General features: G+C 42.9%; 1 protein-coding gene across 4 annotated transcripts in view; it reads right to left on the bottom strand.

Annotated features, from left to right (window-relative positions):
• The window catches only part of ARHGAP10 (Rho GTPase activating protein 10), a 328,794-nt gene that overhangs the window by 280,407 nt on the left and 32,024 nt on the right, over positions 1 to 16,363 (bottom strand). The window contains exon 1 of one of the 4 annotated variants that reach the window (XM_059922587.1): positions 2,692 to 2,770. The exons of the other annotated variants lie outside the window; for them this stretch is intronic. The gene's annotated coding sequence lies outside the window, so the exon portion shown is untranslated. Of the gene's footprint in view, positions 1 to 2,691; positions 2,771 to 16,363 lie in introns of those variants that run through there. 4 annotated transcript variants of the gene reach the window in all.

The raw sequence follows: 16,363 nt of genomic DNA, 5'->3' as shown, positions 1-16,363 counted from the left end.
TCATTCATTCAAGAACTGAGCTCCCACCGTGCCAAGTGCATCTCAAAAGCCACTTAAACAAGAGGAAAAAAAAATTCAATGCTGCTTCTACCAGGAATTCACACCTGGTCCTCCAGTTTCCCTCCAGTCTTCTAAAGGCCTACAGCACCTTATATGTGTTACACCCCTGATCTCCTAGCTTCCACCTCTGATTATTTGCTGGGGAGATAAGACTAGTGAACAAGAGACTAACTTTTCTGCAGAAGGACTGGGCAGTCCTTCAGAATTGGGCAGGGAGTGCTTCAAGAACAAAGGAGTGACTTACAACACAGCAAATGCTGCCAAGGGGTGAAGGTAAGAAGGAAAACGCATCCACTACACTGAGTCCAAGGAGATCGGAGGCATGACCGTGGGGAGGGAAATCATCACTAGAGAAGCAAGAGCAAAACACAAAACAGAGTAGTGGGCAAGGAAATGGAGACTGAATATAGAGTCATTTTTGTACCCACCTTTCCTCCACCCATACCGCCAAACAACTTTAACAGGTCTTATGTGTAAAGAGATAGTAATTATTGTTATAAATTAACTCAAACACAAAAACTAATTTGTGTTCATCCAGTACATATGACCTGCAGCATACCTACCAATGAATTTTGTTTAAGTTTCCATTTATCTTCAGCTGTCCTTTAAAATATTACAGTGTTTTTCCAATTAACCCGCCAATCAAAATGTTTCATGGAATGTTTTCCCCCCTTCTGTTCCTGCAGATGGGACAGCATCTAGGTTAAGAGAATAAGCTAATGGGAAAGAAGGGGAAAAAATTCTTCCTATAACATTTTGAAACACTTCTTTTCCCCGCCAAGGGTAGGAACTGAGTTTCTTTTTATGGATCCCTCAAGTAAGGTGTTACGTTTCCCATGCCCACAGGGTAACTACTCCAGGGGTCACACAACTTGAAGGTTGGTATTGCCAGATTCATAAAACAAATACACTTAAAGACACTACTCGGTCTGCTTTTCATACTAACATTAATGCAGATCAGTTATTTGATACGATGCAGCTGCTTACAAAAGGCTTACAGGCTCTCCAGCTGCCTTAAGGCTAGTTCCACTTAACAACCGACTCTCAGGCAGTTTAGAACTGTCACAGTGCCTTCGCCTAGGGTCTCCCTCTCCCTTATCTTTAACCAAAAAAAAAAAACAACAACAACCTTGCACATGGAAAATTTGGAAACCGACAGTTTTTAAATGGCCCAGCCCAGAAAAATTCTTACCAATAAACATGAACACACAAACCACAATTCTCCTAAGATCAGAAACAAGTTTATCCTTTAAAAGGAATTCAAAGGTTCGGTTTCTCACTACTAACTTGGGACTTAAAAAAATGTGTTCGGTGATTAAATTATGAAAATAGGGAGTGGTTTGCATACCTAAAGCATTAAGAATATGAGTGGCAGCTAACAGTCATCTACGAGCCAAGCCTTTATAGGTATTTTTAAGCCTACTGTAATATTAAAATCACAGAGTCCAATCTTCCTTACTTGAAGTGATTGCTAAAAATCCACAATAACTGACCAATCACCGCTAACAATGAGAGAGGGAAAGCCAAATTCACATCTTCCTCGTAAATACCTTCAAACAGGCTTAGTACCCATTTTAAGAGCAAAGAGCTCAGATATGACAGTGGGGGGTGGGGGGGGAGACAGCTTGCCTGGATGACTTTTTTTTTAATTTAATTTGTTTTCGGCTGCGTTAGGTCTTCATTGCTGCGCGTGGGCTTTTCTCTAGTAGCGGCGCGCGGGCTTTTCTCTAGTAGCGGCGAGCGGGGGCTACTCTTCGTTGCGGTGCACCGGCTTCTCATTGCGGTGGCTTCTCTTGCTGAGGAGCACGGGCTCTAGGCACGTGGGTTTCAGTAGTTGTGGCGCAGGGGCTTAGATGCTCCGCGGCATGTGGGATCTTCCCGGACCAGGAATCGAACCCATGTTCCCTGCGTTGGCAGGCAGATTCTTAAGCACTGCGCCACGAGGGAAGTTCCAGGATGACTTTTTTTTAAAGGCATAAACCACAGTCATTTATTGTCCTGGACAGCATGCATTGCATGTGCATCCATTTCAGGGATGTCCAAGGAATTCAAGGAGCTGCTTAAGATATCAAAGACACTACCTTGGCCATACTCATGTCCTAAAAGCTACATGCTATCAATCGGAAGGGTGTAATACAGCTTCCACTTACGCCTAACATTGTCAAGTCACCTTTCAAAAACAACTGGGAAGCCATATCAATAACTGTTAAATCCAGGACCAGAGAACAGAGAGAAGCAAAGTGGAACACTGGATTACAGACTCAGCAGAAGGAATGAGACACAAGTCATCATCAGAAAACTGGGAAATCTAAAAAAGCAGAACTCCAGCCCTAAGATTTTTTTTTTTTTTTTTTTTAAGATTAGTGATGCTTCAAAATGCACAGAGGCCCTCGGAGCGAAACAAGTCAATATTCAAAGTTATTCTTTGGCTTATGTATTATCATCTGAGCGTCATACTTACAATAACACTTCATTTTCCTGACTGTTAGAACATAATCACCCACACACTTCATCATTTTGGAATGGACTGCAGTCTCTCATATTTAAAATAGAAGGAAATCCTTCCTGGGTCTTTTGAATCTTTACAGACTAGTTGAGCTAGGAACAACTGAGGAATGCTTTCACACTCACCAGGAAGTTTTGACACAGGAACCTTCCAGAAGTTTCTTCTTTCCTGTCTGCAAACTGGTCTGACCCCTCTGAGCAAGTTGTAACACAGTCAGGAATGTGCACCCCGGGCCCAGGGCTGGCATGCTGCACAGAGACGTCAGCAGTGACCGAACCCGTTACCACACGGCCTCCACAAAGCACCTTCACTTCATCTGACCCCGTGATCTACACGCACGGCTCTCTCAAAGCTGACTTCCCAGCTTTAGCTCTCGCTGAGGTCAGGCAGACTTTTTTTTTTTTTTTTTTTTGCTGACAACCATTCCCACAAAGTAGTATTCTATAAGTAGTAGCTGACTGGTCAGCTGCACGGCTGACTCACAGTGGAAGAACCCACTGCTGAAAATGTGCCACTTTCATGCTGATAAGATGCACGTGCCACGCGAGAAATGCCACCGGCGCCCCCCTGATGTTGTGCAACTGTCATCACAGGCATAAAGAATCATGTTCCTCCTGAAGGCTACACATAGCTCAACACGCCCAATACTTGGTCTTTCAACCGTGGTGTGCCAGCTGTCAATAAAGTCAGGAAAAATTTTTCACAGGCAAATGTTTCTTTGCCCACACCCCGCACACGCACCGCAGTTCCATTCAGTATAATCCAGTCTCTCTAAGACGTTCGCTCCACGGCAATGTGAAAAGAGGTTGCATTAGCAATAAACGTGTTTTTTTTAATTTTATTTTACAATGTGAAAAAATGTTTATTTTTGTCCATAGAAATTTTTTTCCCCAAAACAAACAACTTTTTATTGACGTATAGTTGATTTACAATGTAAATTTACATTTACAATGTGTTAGTTTCAGGTGTACCGCAAAGTGATTTCATTATATATGTATATGTATATATATATATTCTTTTTCAGATTCTTTTCCATTATAGGTTATTACAAGATATTAAATATAGTTCCCTGGGCCATACAGTAAATCCTTGTTGTTTATCTATTTTATATATAGTAATGTGTATCTGTTAATCCCGAACTCCTAATTTATCTATCCCCCTCTTCTCCAAAAGTCTCTTCTTTATTCAAGTTGTTGCTTCATTGCATTTCCCTTTGTAGTCCAAGGTCATAAGTGGTAAAAATTATCTAGTGACTTTCAAAAAATCGTGTATTTCATAGTAGTTCCAAAACCAAGCAGCTGAACTGTCAGACTTTTTCAACTGAGAAATTCAAATTTACCATAAATGCCTAGAATTGGCAATACATATCAAGAACTGTACAATCTGATCCAGTCGTTCTATTTCTAAGAATCTGACTTCTGAGGAAATACTGAGACATACACAAAGATTGACTGCTTTTGTTATCATTCATAGTAGCAAACAGCTGGAATGGAACCTAGATGATTAACGTGATGCAATTAATAAAATTGTGGTACATTTATAAAATGAAACAACTAGCCATTAACCATATTTTTGGTAAAATATTTAGTATAGCAAAATAGTCCTAATATAACAAAGAGCTATTATCCTTAATTCTTTTTTAAGGCAGAACAAAAAAGCCAACGTATGAAAACAGTTTAGGGCCTTGGGAAGGAGTTACTCAAGCTATAAGAAGCAGCTCCTAAAGGTCTTTTTATGTGTATATGTGACCTGACTATCCCTGATATCTAGGGTGATCTGGGCTTGCCAGGTCCAGTCCCAACGCAAATATTAACAGTGTCCCAGTTTGGTCAACAGATTAAATGGTCACCACACCTAAGCCCCAGTAGTTTCTGGGTCCTAAGTAAGGTCACTCACAGTTATTCCCTAAGTCTGCAGGATCAATGGCTCCTACAGCCAAATAAAGACTCGAGCCCTTCCTCTTTCTTTTTCTCTGGAGTTCCCAGAGGCGAGAGGTGGAGGGGACAGGACTTACCCCGCACAAAGCCAGGCTGCTCACTTAGCCCACTCCCCCGTCACCGGACCCCCTCTCGGAGCCACTCAAGCAACATCTCTCTGGGCATCCGCTCACCCAACTGCACCTTAAGCTCTGTCACTACCTGCCTTTACTGACACCTGTACTGTTCCACCCATGGCAGCTGTCCTGCTCAGGCCACCTCAGGCTGAGGCTGGCCTGTCACTGACCTCAAACGTTTCCTTCTCTCTCTGCGTGATCGGCGAGGAACCTCCCCTTCTCAGGTCCCTCTCCGAGGACAAGGCGAGGGGAATTCTGCTGTGACACAGTTTCTTCAGCCGGATTTCCCCAGCCTCCTCCATCCCCAGGCCCTAATGCCCCAGGAGGACAGATCCGAACGAGGCAGAGATGAGAACAGCAAATCATCAGAGCCCCGAGCGCAGCCCTCTTCACTCCCAGCCCCTGCTCGCCAGACCCCTTCCTTGTCCAGGTCAGCATCCGGTTTCCTAGTCATGCGGCCCCAGGCAAAATACAGGGGGAGCCAGATCCTGGGGCAGAGGAGAGGCGAGAGAACACGGGTCACCGAACGCCACACGCTGGCACAACGGCCGCAATCCACACGCAGTCCTCGGGAGACTGAGTGAGATGAAGGAAAACGGTAAAGGCGTAATTTATGGGTAGTTCACAGCTGATTTTCCCTTCTTCTTAAACTCTTATTAATTATGTTCCAAATTTTCTCCAATTTGGAACATGTATTACTTTCAAAAAAAAAAAAAAAAAAAAAGGAAAAACCCACATGTAAACCAATGTGTGTGTTCATAAGGATCGAATAACTAGAAATTGATAACTTACAGAAAAGTTAAAGAGCTACACTGCAACCCAATGTAATTAGGGCTCTACTGCTAAAAATGTAAGTGACTTTTATTTTTAAATTTTTATTTATTTATTTATTTAGTTGCAGCAGCTGCGCTCCTTACCTGCGGCTCGCCAGCTCCTTAGTTGTAGCATGCGAACTCTTAGTTGCAGCATGCATGTGGGATCTAGTTCCCCGGCCAAGGATCGAATCCGGGGCCCCTGCATTGGGAGCTCGGAGTCTTTACTACTGCGCCACCAGGAAGTCCCCCCAACAAGTGACTTTCAAAGATACTATTTCACTTATACTTAAGGCAAGACTATAAGGGTATAAATATCTAGAGAAAATTATACTGGAATGGCTAAGACATTTTTTAAACAATAGTCTTCCATTTAAACCTCAGGATAAGAGGAAATTATTCCAGGCGGCAAGTCACTGCATGTTTAAGCTCATGAAAAACTTAGACATTGAAGATAAAAACAACTGGAAAGCATGGAACATGACGTAGACCCTTGACTTTGAAAACAGGATAGATAATAATCTCCTTGGAAGAGAAGATAAGCAATTTCAACCCAGTTTTTAAATAACTGAGAGGTTCCCTCCAAAGGAGCCGGGGCTCTGATTTCCCCTTTATGTCAACGTGAGCACCATTCTCCAGGCTCCCAAGCTGAAGGAAACGTTGGGTCACCTTTGTATTCTTCCTCTTTCTTTCCTTCCACATCTTCCTCCCAAATCCACTCCTGAAATAACCCACCCCTTGGACACAGCCCTACCCTTCATATTGTCTAACCATCTCTGGCTGCTTCCCCCTCTGCTACCAAATTAAGAAAAAGTTAATGCCAATAACACGATCCAGATAAAATTCTCCCCTGGCTTCTCATAACCTACAGTCAAGGGCCAGCTCCTTAGACTGGAGCTCCAGACCTCGGCAGAGCTCTGCCCAGGGCCAGCCCGGAAGGGAGCACATGTGGGAAAGGTGATCCCTGGAAATGGGGAGCACAGCTGCCCCGGTCACCCCACCACCACTTGAATGTGACTCCTCTAGCAGCACCTGACCTCCCCCTAAAGCAGGACCAGCAGCATCACCTGGGAACCGGTAAGAAATGCAAATTCGCGAGCCCTGCCGCACACCTACTAAAACAGAAACTCCGGGGATGGGGCCCAGAGGTGACTGATACACTAAAACTGAGAACCACCGCCCCATAGAAACCCGCCCAATCTACCAGACTGACTTATTCACCATCCCCAGATTAGGGGTTGTACTTCCTTTCCTCTCCTGTCCCTCTGTTCACAAGACAGCTTCCTCCCCACCACCCAGCACAATCCTCTCCCCCCTTCTTCCACCATCGAATCTTTCCTGATCACGCTAACATGTTCTTGGTCATCTTCTGAACTCGCACACCCGCTCACACTTACTAAAATGACAGCACAACCAAAAGATGACAACGCCTCCAGCCTCTAGGGTATGGGTCACAGACGTCATAAAATGTGCCAATTTTAAGCCAACGGCAGTTGCGACCAGGAACCACATGTTCAGGAAGACTCTGAGACTCTACCCAGGTAGGAAAATGATATTTCGGTGAGCAACATCCCGCTTTGTTTGGGAGGGCTGGAGAAGAACAACAGCATACTTACTATATCTCTTTCCTGCTCTAGGGTTTGAACCCAAACTGAGATGGAGAAAAGGGCTGTCACAGACCCAGAGACAAAATAGACTGCAGTAAGCATAGTTTTGGGGGTACAGTTCACCGCTTGTGCACTTGGCAGGCAGGTCTGACTTTAACATGTCTGCGAGAAAGCAGCCCAGGTCCCAGCAGACCTCAGCACGTGAGGCCCCAGAGCAAAGAGTTGTAGCACATTGTAAACACCATGCATATCTAATTTTCTCCAGAATTCCACAGTTACACTATCCTGGGTGATGTGAGGGACAAAAAAAAAACCCATTTCCTATCAAGAACAGTAACATCTGTCATTGGCAGATGACACCAACTTCCCTCTCTCTGTGTTTAAGAAATCCACACAAAAATATCATGTCTAAGCCAGGCTCAGAGGCTATGGGTCCGTCTATTTCAAACCATTTTGCTCCTCTCGGTGCCAATGTTAACAGACATTTCTAACAAGATCTTCCCTCTTACAAACCCATGTTGTTTTTAAGCTCACTTACGTCTCCTCCTAAGCCATAGGCAACTTGAAGACAGGAAGCAGGACTTATTTTGACTCTCAAGTTATCTAGTTTAGTGCCCTGTGCAGATAGTGCTAAAAGGTAACCACACACTGGCAAAAGACCTGAAACTCCCCTTCTGGTTTTAGGGTTCCAGTTTCTCAAAATATCTCCCCACCTATAGGAAGCAGAATCTCATTTTTAGAAACTCAGGTCATTACATACTATTGTTGTACCATTTATGGTACAATAAGGGTTCCAATGTATAACTTCACGTGTGTTAGAGTAATAAAAGCAGAGTACACTCCCCCAATTCATATCACTATTTAGAAAAGCAAAATGTCCCTACCAGACGTATAGTAAAGACACAGTTGGGAATCACGAATGATCCCCGAAGCCCAGCCAGTGTGATTCACCGATCAGGAAGGTTCCCTCTCCAAGCCATAGGTTCAACATGAGGCCAAGTTTGAGCAGCACACCCTAGCCAGACAATTCAATCCAGCCACACAAACCTTCATTCAATTGGCAAAAGTCAAGAAAACCCAATTTCCTAATGGCGTGTAAACAGACACGGATATGTAGTTGAGACTCAAATCTGGCACATGCAACTTAAAACGGTTTACCATAAATACACACTTAGGTCCAAAAGAAGAAAACTGATGATGACAGCTTATGAGAGCATCACAGGGCTTTCAGCTGCCAGGTTCAAGCCCAGCCAGTGTTTTTCTAGACTGGCCGGTGATGAATACAGCCAAACACCTTCCCCCAAAGCCTCAGGAGGCCACTAGGGGATAGAGTTGACCTGCTCTCCCATACAGAGGAGCTACCCTAGAGCTTTCACCAGGTCCTGGCAAAAGTCCCCCAAACGCTTAGCAGGACCAGAATGAATCACATGTCATCTGAGCCTCACAGCAGATAAGAAACTGTCCAGGCTCCAACGCCCATCCCATGACCAGGGGCAGCTGCTCCCTGTCAAGCCGCACCCTCCACGGCAGGGCAGAGCCCCAGGACAACCCGGATTAAGGACAAATGCCCAGGGGAGCAAAAGGGTCTGGGGACTCATCAGAAGTTCTAGAACAATGACTCCCAGCCTGCGTGCCGCCCATGGGGGCGCTGCCCGTGGTCTCTGAGGGGAGAAGAATGCTTCCCACTGAACCGGGACGACCCTTTCAACTGCATCTGTCACCGCTGCAAGAGGACAACTTTCTCATCAGTGGGTTGTCTCTGTTGCCCACGGGTGGGTCTACCAGGAGGTGAATGTACCAGCCAAGGAAGTGTTATCCGAGAACTGAGAAGTAGCTATAGTTTCTAATATCGAAAGTCTTCAAAATGATCAAAAGGTTATACATCTGGACAACGGTGGAAGCAAACTTTTGAGGGCCTGGAATCAAATCTGAGCTTCAGTGTCAACGTGCTGTATTCACCTTTCTGTGCCTCAGTGCCCTGGTGTGCAAAACAGACGTGCAGTTCTGGGGGGGCTCAAGTAACAAGCTACGTGACATCTTAGGACAACACCTGCTACAAAGCAAGGGCTCCACCAACGTTAACAGATACCATCATCATCACTGTCTGCCACTATCCAGGTGCGCTGCATCTCACAGGCGCTTCTACACCACAAATGTGTGCAAGAGAAATGAGAAGCCTGCCTCCTGCTCCAGGAGAGGAAACTAAGGCTGAGCGTGAGTTATTTATTTGTAGTAACAGAGCGAGTGACACAGCCAGAATTCAAACCCAGGTCCTCCTGTGATCTTCCCATATTCCTGCCCCGCCTGCTGGGCGCACAAAGAGGAGAGAGAAGCCAAGGGCACTGACGGGAAATCATCATCCTTCTCCATCAGACCAGGCCATGTTACAATACACTGGTTCAGCACACGTGAGAACAAGCTTTAGACCAGGACTTTGTCGCAGTTTTGAGATGGTCTTAACCGTCACTGGCCCTTAGGCAACACAAGACAATGGGCACTGCGTTCTTCCAGAAAGCTCCCACCTGCCCAGCTCAGCCCCTGCGGGGAGGCCATCTCCATGAGGCCCAGATGGGGGCGGAGCAGCCAAAGGCGAGCCCGTTTATTTCTACAGGGCTCAGGACTGCCCAGCAGGAGGGATGAAAGCTTTGCACCTAGCCTCCATGAAGCAAGGACTCGGAGGGCAGTTAAGGACCATCAAGGAGGAAAGAACCGTGGCAAAGTATTAGCATGGAAAAGACCGAGGGACTGCAGCTGACGTCAGCTCTGAGTCCTGCTGGGGCTCAGCCAAGGCCAAAATGTCTATCTTATCTTTGCCTCTTCACGCAAGCCCAAGGAAAGAAGCAAAACACACACAAGTGGCTGGCTAAAAGCATTATTCGCATGTTATGCAATCTGCCACAACACACAAACCCCAAGCTCTCGAACTCCCAGGTGGTCACTATCCCACAAAATAAAGTCACAGAAAATAAAGAGGCTGAGCGAAAAGAAAATTAAGTATGTTATAGCATGGAGAAAACCAGATGGAAAAAGAGTTTAAAAAAAAAAAAAAAGAAAAAACACACCTTTGATCTCAAAATCTCCCTTATTTATAACCCTCATCCTAATAAAGACACACTTTAAACCCTACAGACACAAACCCAGGTCAGGTTCTTCACATTCGTCCACGCAAACCAAGTCTTCCGCGTCGATGAAACCATCTCTGTTCTGACAGATCATGCTGAAGGCCTCCTTGAACTCATGAATCTGTGACTGGTCAAACATGGCAAACACACTGGATGTTGTGCACCAGGGGCCCTTCTTGGTGGTCTTGGTCTTTGCTCTTTTGCTCGACACGGTGGCGGTTAAATCCCTGCTCAGCCATGAGAATCCGAGCACTTCAGGGACCCCCTCGTTGCCCTGGCTGCCACTCCTAACTCCCTTCCACTCCCAGAGATGCTTGACAACATATTTTAAGAATTTCTTAATATATAAAGAAAAGTGTCCCTTTCACCAACCAAAGAAGAAAACTAAGGCAAAATGCAAAAGACATTTCTTCAGGTACTTTGTACATAAAGTGTTCTTATTACCACTTAACTTCAGAATGTAGGGGTTCTGTCAAAAATCTCTCCTAGTATATTCCCAAAGAGTTCCCCCTAACCACCTGCATGTATTGCTTTTGGAATTCTAATCAGTTCCGCCCACCCAGTGCCTCAAACTGAAATATTAAGAGATATGAACAGCTGCACTCAGCCACTGCACCAAGAATAGCTTTCAGGAAACCAAGCTCCAGCTGGAAAACTGCATTTAGTACTAACCCTTCCCAAATTGAGAGAACACACTATGGGAAACTCCTCTTAGTTAATAGTGAAAACGCCTGTAAAAGCTTTTTAAATGACATTTATAAAATACATATTCTCTCCTAGAAGTAAATAAGTAAAATGATCTGGGGACTATTTATACCCTAGGATTTTAGACTCGTGTGTGTTTATCTGGAATTCTCGGGATGATGAACACTTGCTAATGCCTTGCCAAACATGTGGAGAAGACATACATATGACCAACAGGCACATGAAAAGGTGCTCAACATCACTAATCATCAGGGAAATGTAAATCAAAACTTCAGCGAGATACCAGCTCACACCTGTCAGAATAGCTATTATCAAAAAGACAAGAAACTACAAGTGTTGGCAAGGATGTAGACAAAAGGGAACCCTCAAGCACTGTTGTGCAAGTGTAAATTGCTGTAGCCACTTTGGAAAACAGTAAGGAGGTTCCTCAAAAAAAACAAAAATAGAACTACTATACGATCAGCAAGTCAGCTTCTAGGTATTTATTTGAAGAATACAAAAACAACAAAAACACTAATTCAAAAAGTTATATGCACCCTGATATTCTTAGCACCATCATTTATGATAACCAAGATATGGAAACAACCTGGGTGTATGGATGAAAGTGTCCATCGATGGAGGAATGGAAAAATAAGATGTGATTTATATACACAATGGAATACTACTCAGCCATAAAAAAGAATGAAATCTTGCTATTTGGGACAACATGGATGGATCTTGAGGATATTAACTAAAATAAGATGTCAGAAGGTGAAAGACCAAAAAACATGATTTCATTTATACGTGAAACCTAAACAAGCAAACAAACAAACAAAAATTTATAGACATAGAGAGCAAATTGGTGGTTGCTGGAGGGGAAGGCATTTGGGGGTGGGTGAAATAGGTGAAGTGGGTGAATTATATGGCAACAGGTAGTAACTAGACTTTTGGTGATGATCACTTTATAATGAATACAGTTGTCAAATCATAATGCTGTACACCTGAAACATAAATTTATATACCAATTTTACCACAATAAAAACGTCATAAAATAAAAAACAACATTAAAAAAAAATTATCCTTCAAGAGAATTCTCAGAGGAATTACAGCTCACTCACCATGAGGCCCAGGCCAGGGGGTGCAGGTCTGAACTAAAACAGTAAGTCATCCAAAGCCTGGGCTCATTTTTCTTTCTACCCCACCCTGCCCTAAACTTCCAATCAGTGTGTAGAAATAAGGTGAGAGAAAAAAAAAAAATACAGCCAAGTTGAGGGGGAGAAAAACAGAGGAGGGTCCAAACAACACAAACCATGACATCTGAAAAGTGCCCACTGGCAAATACACACTATTGCCAAGGGGAAATGGTGAAAGAATCCAGGGAGAGAGAAGGAGCTGAAGTCCAGCACTGTGCCTTGGAAAAGTCTCAGGCGTGCCTGCCAACTGCAAGGAAAGAAGAGCCCAGCATGGTTTAAAAGCGGAAACAAAGATGCCCAGGTGGGCACGGAGCAGAAGCACGAGAGAACTAACTGCCCAGGAAAGATCACAAGTAGCCATGAAGCAAATCACCCGTTTGGCTGCATGAATGGAGGGAAAAGAAGATGAGAATCAGATGAAAAGAGACACCTAGGTATTCAAAACACAACCCCACCAACGTTTACGGTTCATACTTGGATGGAATATAAAGAAACCAAGATTTCACCCCACCTCTAGCAAGAAGGTTAACACTGAGTGGGTGCTAAGCTCCTGGGCCAGGCCTTTGCCTATATTATTTCATTTAATCCTCACAACAATACAATACCCGAGCACATACTTTCATTGCTGTTACGGGCTGCTGACTTGTGTCCCCCAAAATTCATACGTTGATGTCTTAACTCCCGGTACCCCAGAATGTGACTACTGTCTACTTGGAGATAGGGTCTTTAAAAAGGCAATTAAGTTAAAATGGGGTCTTCAGGGTGGGCCCTAAGCCAGTAGGACTGGGGTTCTTAGACACACAGAGAGGAAGAGACGTGAAGGCACAGGGAGAAGGCAGCCTCCAAAAGCCAAGGAGAGAGGCCTCCGAGAAAACCATGCAGACACCTTGATCCTGGACTTCTAGCCTCCAGAACTGTGAGAAAAGTAACATATGTTGCTTCAGCCACGCAGTCCGTGGTGCTTTGCTGTGGCAGCCCCAGCAAACTAACACAAGTGCTATCCAGAAAAATACAGCAGAGCTCAGAGACGCTGAGCAACTTGATCGAGGTCACACAGCTAATATGTGGCAAAGTTGGAATTTGAATCCAGGTCCAACTCCAAACTACTGTTTCCAGGTTGAGCACTTTGCCTGGCTACAAAGCAAGGGCTCAATAAATACTGGCTACTTTTTTTTTTTTAATTGAAGTATAGTTGATTTACAATGTTGTGTTAGTTTCAGGTGTACAGCACAATGACTCAGTTATACACATACATCTATTAAACACTGGCTACTCAAATGATACCCAATGACTAGCAACTGAATGCGGGATACGGAGATACAGCCGTGACACAGTGTGATTCAGGCTTAATTCCTCAGTGCTGTGATAGACAAATACTACTGCAACAGCGATTCTATGGTTTGGAGTTAAGTTCAAAACTGAGAGAAATGCCCCAATTACATGACTGATGAGATGGCACAGGTGAGACCCAACGATGACGCAGACAGAGAGCTGGGATAAAGTTAGAATAGGATGCTGTATGCCTCCATCTCCATGGTGACAGCTGCACAATAATTTTTCTTCCCTGCTTTCGTCAGGACCTTGTTATCTGGAATACATGCACAAAAGACAGGATGACTTTTCAAGGCCCCCCATTTTGAACATCCTTAGCTCAAAGCTATACTCCGCAGTCCACGGTTAGGGAAAGGTGGAAGGCACTTCCGGCTTCTCTTTTCCTAGTCTTTTCCTCCCTCAGCACAGTTAATTCCAGCCATTGCTTTTTTTTAACCAGGGTAACAAAGGAAAACAGGTTCCACAAGAGCAGCCTACGGTTTCTTATGTAAGCAAATAGGGCATTTAACCAAGAGAAAAAAAAATCACACACAGATTCTCAAGTTTCAAACCATTAGAGGACAATACATTTGTGACATGACAGCTAGACTGAATCTAATTTACTCGAGAGGTTTTTGTGGACCCTCAGGGTAATCATTACAAGTATTAATCATCGCTGTAGAAAGAACATCAACTTAGGGAAATTCCAGCCTAACAGAATGCCAGCTAACAGGGAATTTACTATTCAAAGAGAAGCTCCGTGGCTTGCATTTGAAAGAGAAGACTTGATGCATGGTTTGTTTTTAATGTTTGTAATATGATTAAAGCAATATAGAACAAAGACATATAAAAACCTAGATACATATAAAATTTATACTTAATTTCTAAATAGGGGTTTACCTTAACTTTTAAATTATGGGCCATGATTTTTTCATTTTTCATTTCTTCCTTTTTTTTTTTTTCATTTTTCCTTTCTTCTTCAAGCACATTTACTGAATAATTTCCCTGAAGACCAGAACTACTATACTGGTGAGAAACTCCCTCATCACTGAAACAGACTAGGGGTACCTTAAGGATTCTAATGATATCATCACTGCATAATTTATTTTCCCCCATTTTTAAGTACTTAAGTATTTAAATCAAAACTTTCAAAACCATGCAATCAGGCAGGAACTGAACAAGTCAAATACCACATAAAGAAACAAACTAAGGAGAGATAGGACTTTAATTTGGAGAAAGAAAAAAAAAACCTACAAAGAACAACCGCTAACAACAACAAAACCCCTATATTTTGTGAGCTGTTAAAAGAAAATGGAGACAAACAGTTGGAAGGAGGGAAAAACCAACATACTTTGAAAGCTTTCAGACATTACTACGCTGGAGATAAGCTATTCCCCTCCCAGTCTGCTGCATTTTTCTGACCTTCACAACAGGATGGAAGAGATTCGTATAGGAGTTCCTGTATCAGTTATGCAGAAAATGCTAAACCTGTCAGGCAAGATCACCATGCACTGAAATATTTTCATGTCAATTTAAGAAAAACTATTCCAGCAATCAGAACACTAAAATATATGTATGTATATATACATATATATATTAATATATATAGGAAGTGTGATTAATAGCTGGACCATCCAAACATTAAAATGATAAGTTCTGAAAGACTGATGATAAAATAATGGTGATGTCAGGGTATTAGTCAGGATATGTAGATGAGACACAGTGCCCGAGATGAACCTGGGTGAATCATCAGTGTAGTATTCACTGACATGAGTGTTAAGCAATGTACTTGAGTTTAACTTGCTTGTGTTAAATAATCTCTCCTCATATTGTAAAAGCATTTAGATTTTTGGCTGATGTTTCTTTCCAATATTACATTCCTTTATTTGTCTAAAAAAAAAAAATCAAGTCAAGAGAAAATGGCACATTTTCCACAATCCATTGCTGAAATAAAGAAGAGAAAGGCTTGAGAAGTTTCTTTCAGAGAATGCTGATGAAGAATTTAGCAAGTTATGCTACTGTACTGTAAATGTTTCTCTCAGGTTTGTCTTCCTATCATATTCAATATTCCATGAATAGTTGAAATCAGCCCTATGTAGTTTAAGATTACAAAATGTGGAACAAAAAAAAAAGTTCAAAACCATACAAGTTGACATCTAATTCTTTCAGTTTCTACAGTTTCCATCGCCCATTTCTACTTAAAAATGGCAAATATATGTTTTGGAAAAAATGGAAAACTTGGCAGAGGAGATTCTTGGAATGAACAATTTCATAATGAGAATATGTTCAAGTTTCTTGTTCCTGAGAAAACTTAGTAAGTAAAATTCATTAAATCCAAACACTTTAATGACTTCTCTTACCTAGGGAGACTGCCGTGATAGGAATAAGGAATCGGTAAGTCACTGATAAGTCTTTACACTGATGTTAATAGGGAATCCTTTAGGATTATTTGGCCATAGGTTTACAATGTTTCCAGGCACTGAAAACCATCAAGAAGTGTTTGACAACACAAGAAGGCAAAATAAGTATTGCCATGCTCCTTTCCATGATTCACTCAGCCTGAAATTAGGCTAGCAACAGTAGATAGCAATAGTGAGTAGGGGTCGGGGGGAGGGAGGGGTTTGCAGGAGAGAGGGCCCAGAGAGGAAAAAGATGCAACCCAGAGGAAAACTGCATCTGGAAAGCTATTTCCACCAAAATTATGAGCCTCTCAGGGACAGGAGCCATATCCTATCCTTTCCCGAATATTCAGCAGCTAGGGTACTGGCCAGTCAATTACAGATGTTTATCCAGTGTTTGGTAGGTGATCTAATCAATTAAATGTTTGAAAATCATCCTAAAATTGATAACAAACTATTAAGAATGACTAATCCATTAATCACACTATAATTTTCATGCCTTAAGACTTATACCATTTTGGGGGGGAAGTTACTGCCCAGTATATTCATATATAACATCCTTCATGATCCTATAATCGTTTATCAGTGCTCCTTCAATACATAAAGCACTCTAATT

The sequence above is a fragment of the Balaenoptera ricei genome, chromosome 5 (assembly GCF_028023285.1).
Source record: "Balaenoptera ricei isolate mBalRic1 chromosome 5, mBalRic1.hap2, whole genome shotgun sequence".
NCBI classification, from domain to species: Eukaryota; Metazoa; Chordata; class Mammalia; order Artiodactyla; family Balaenopteridae; genus Balaenoptera; species Balaenoptera ricei.
The sequence above is the reverse complement of the archived record's forward strand: the minus strand, read 5'-3'. Positions and strand labels throughout refer to the sequence as shown.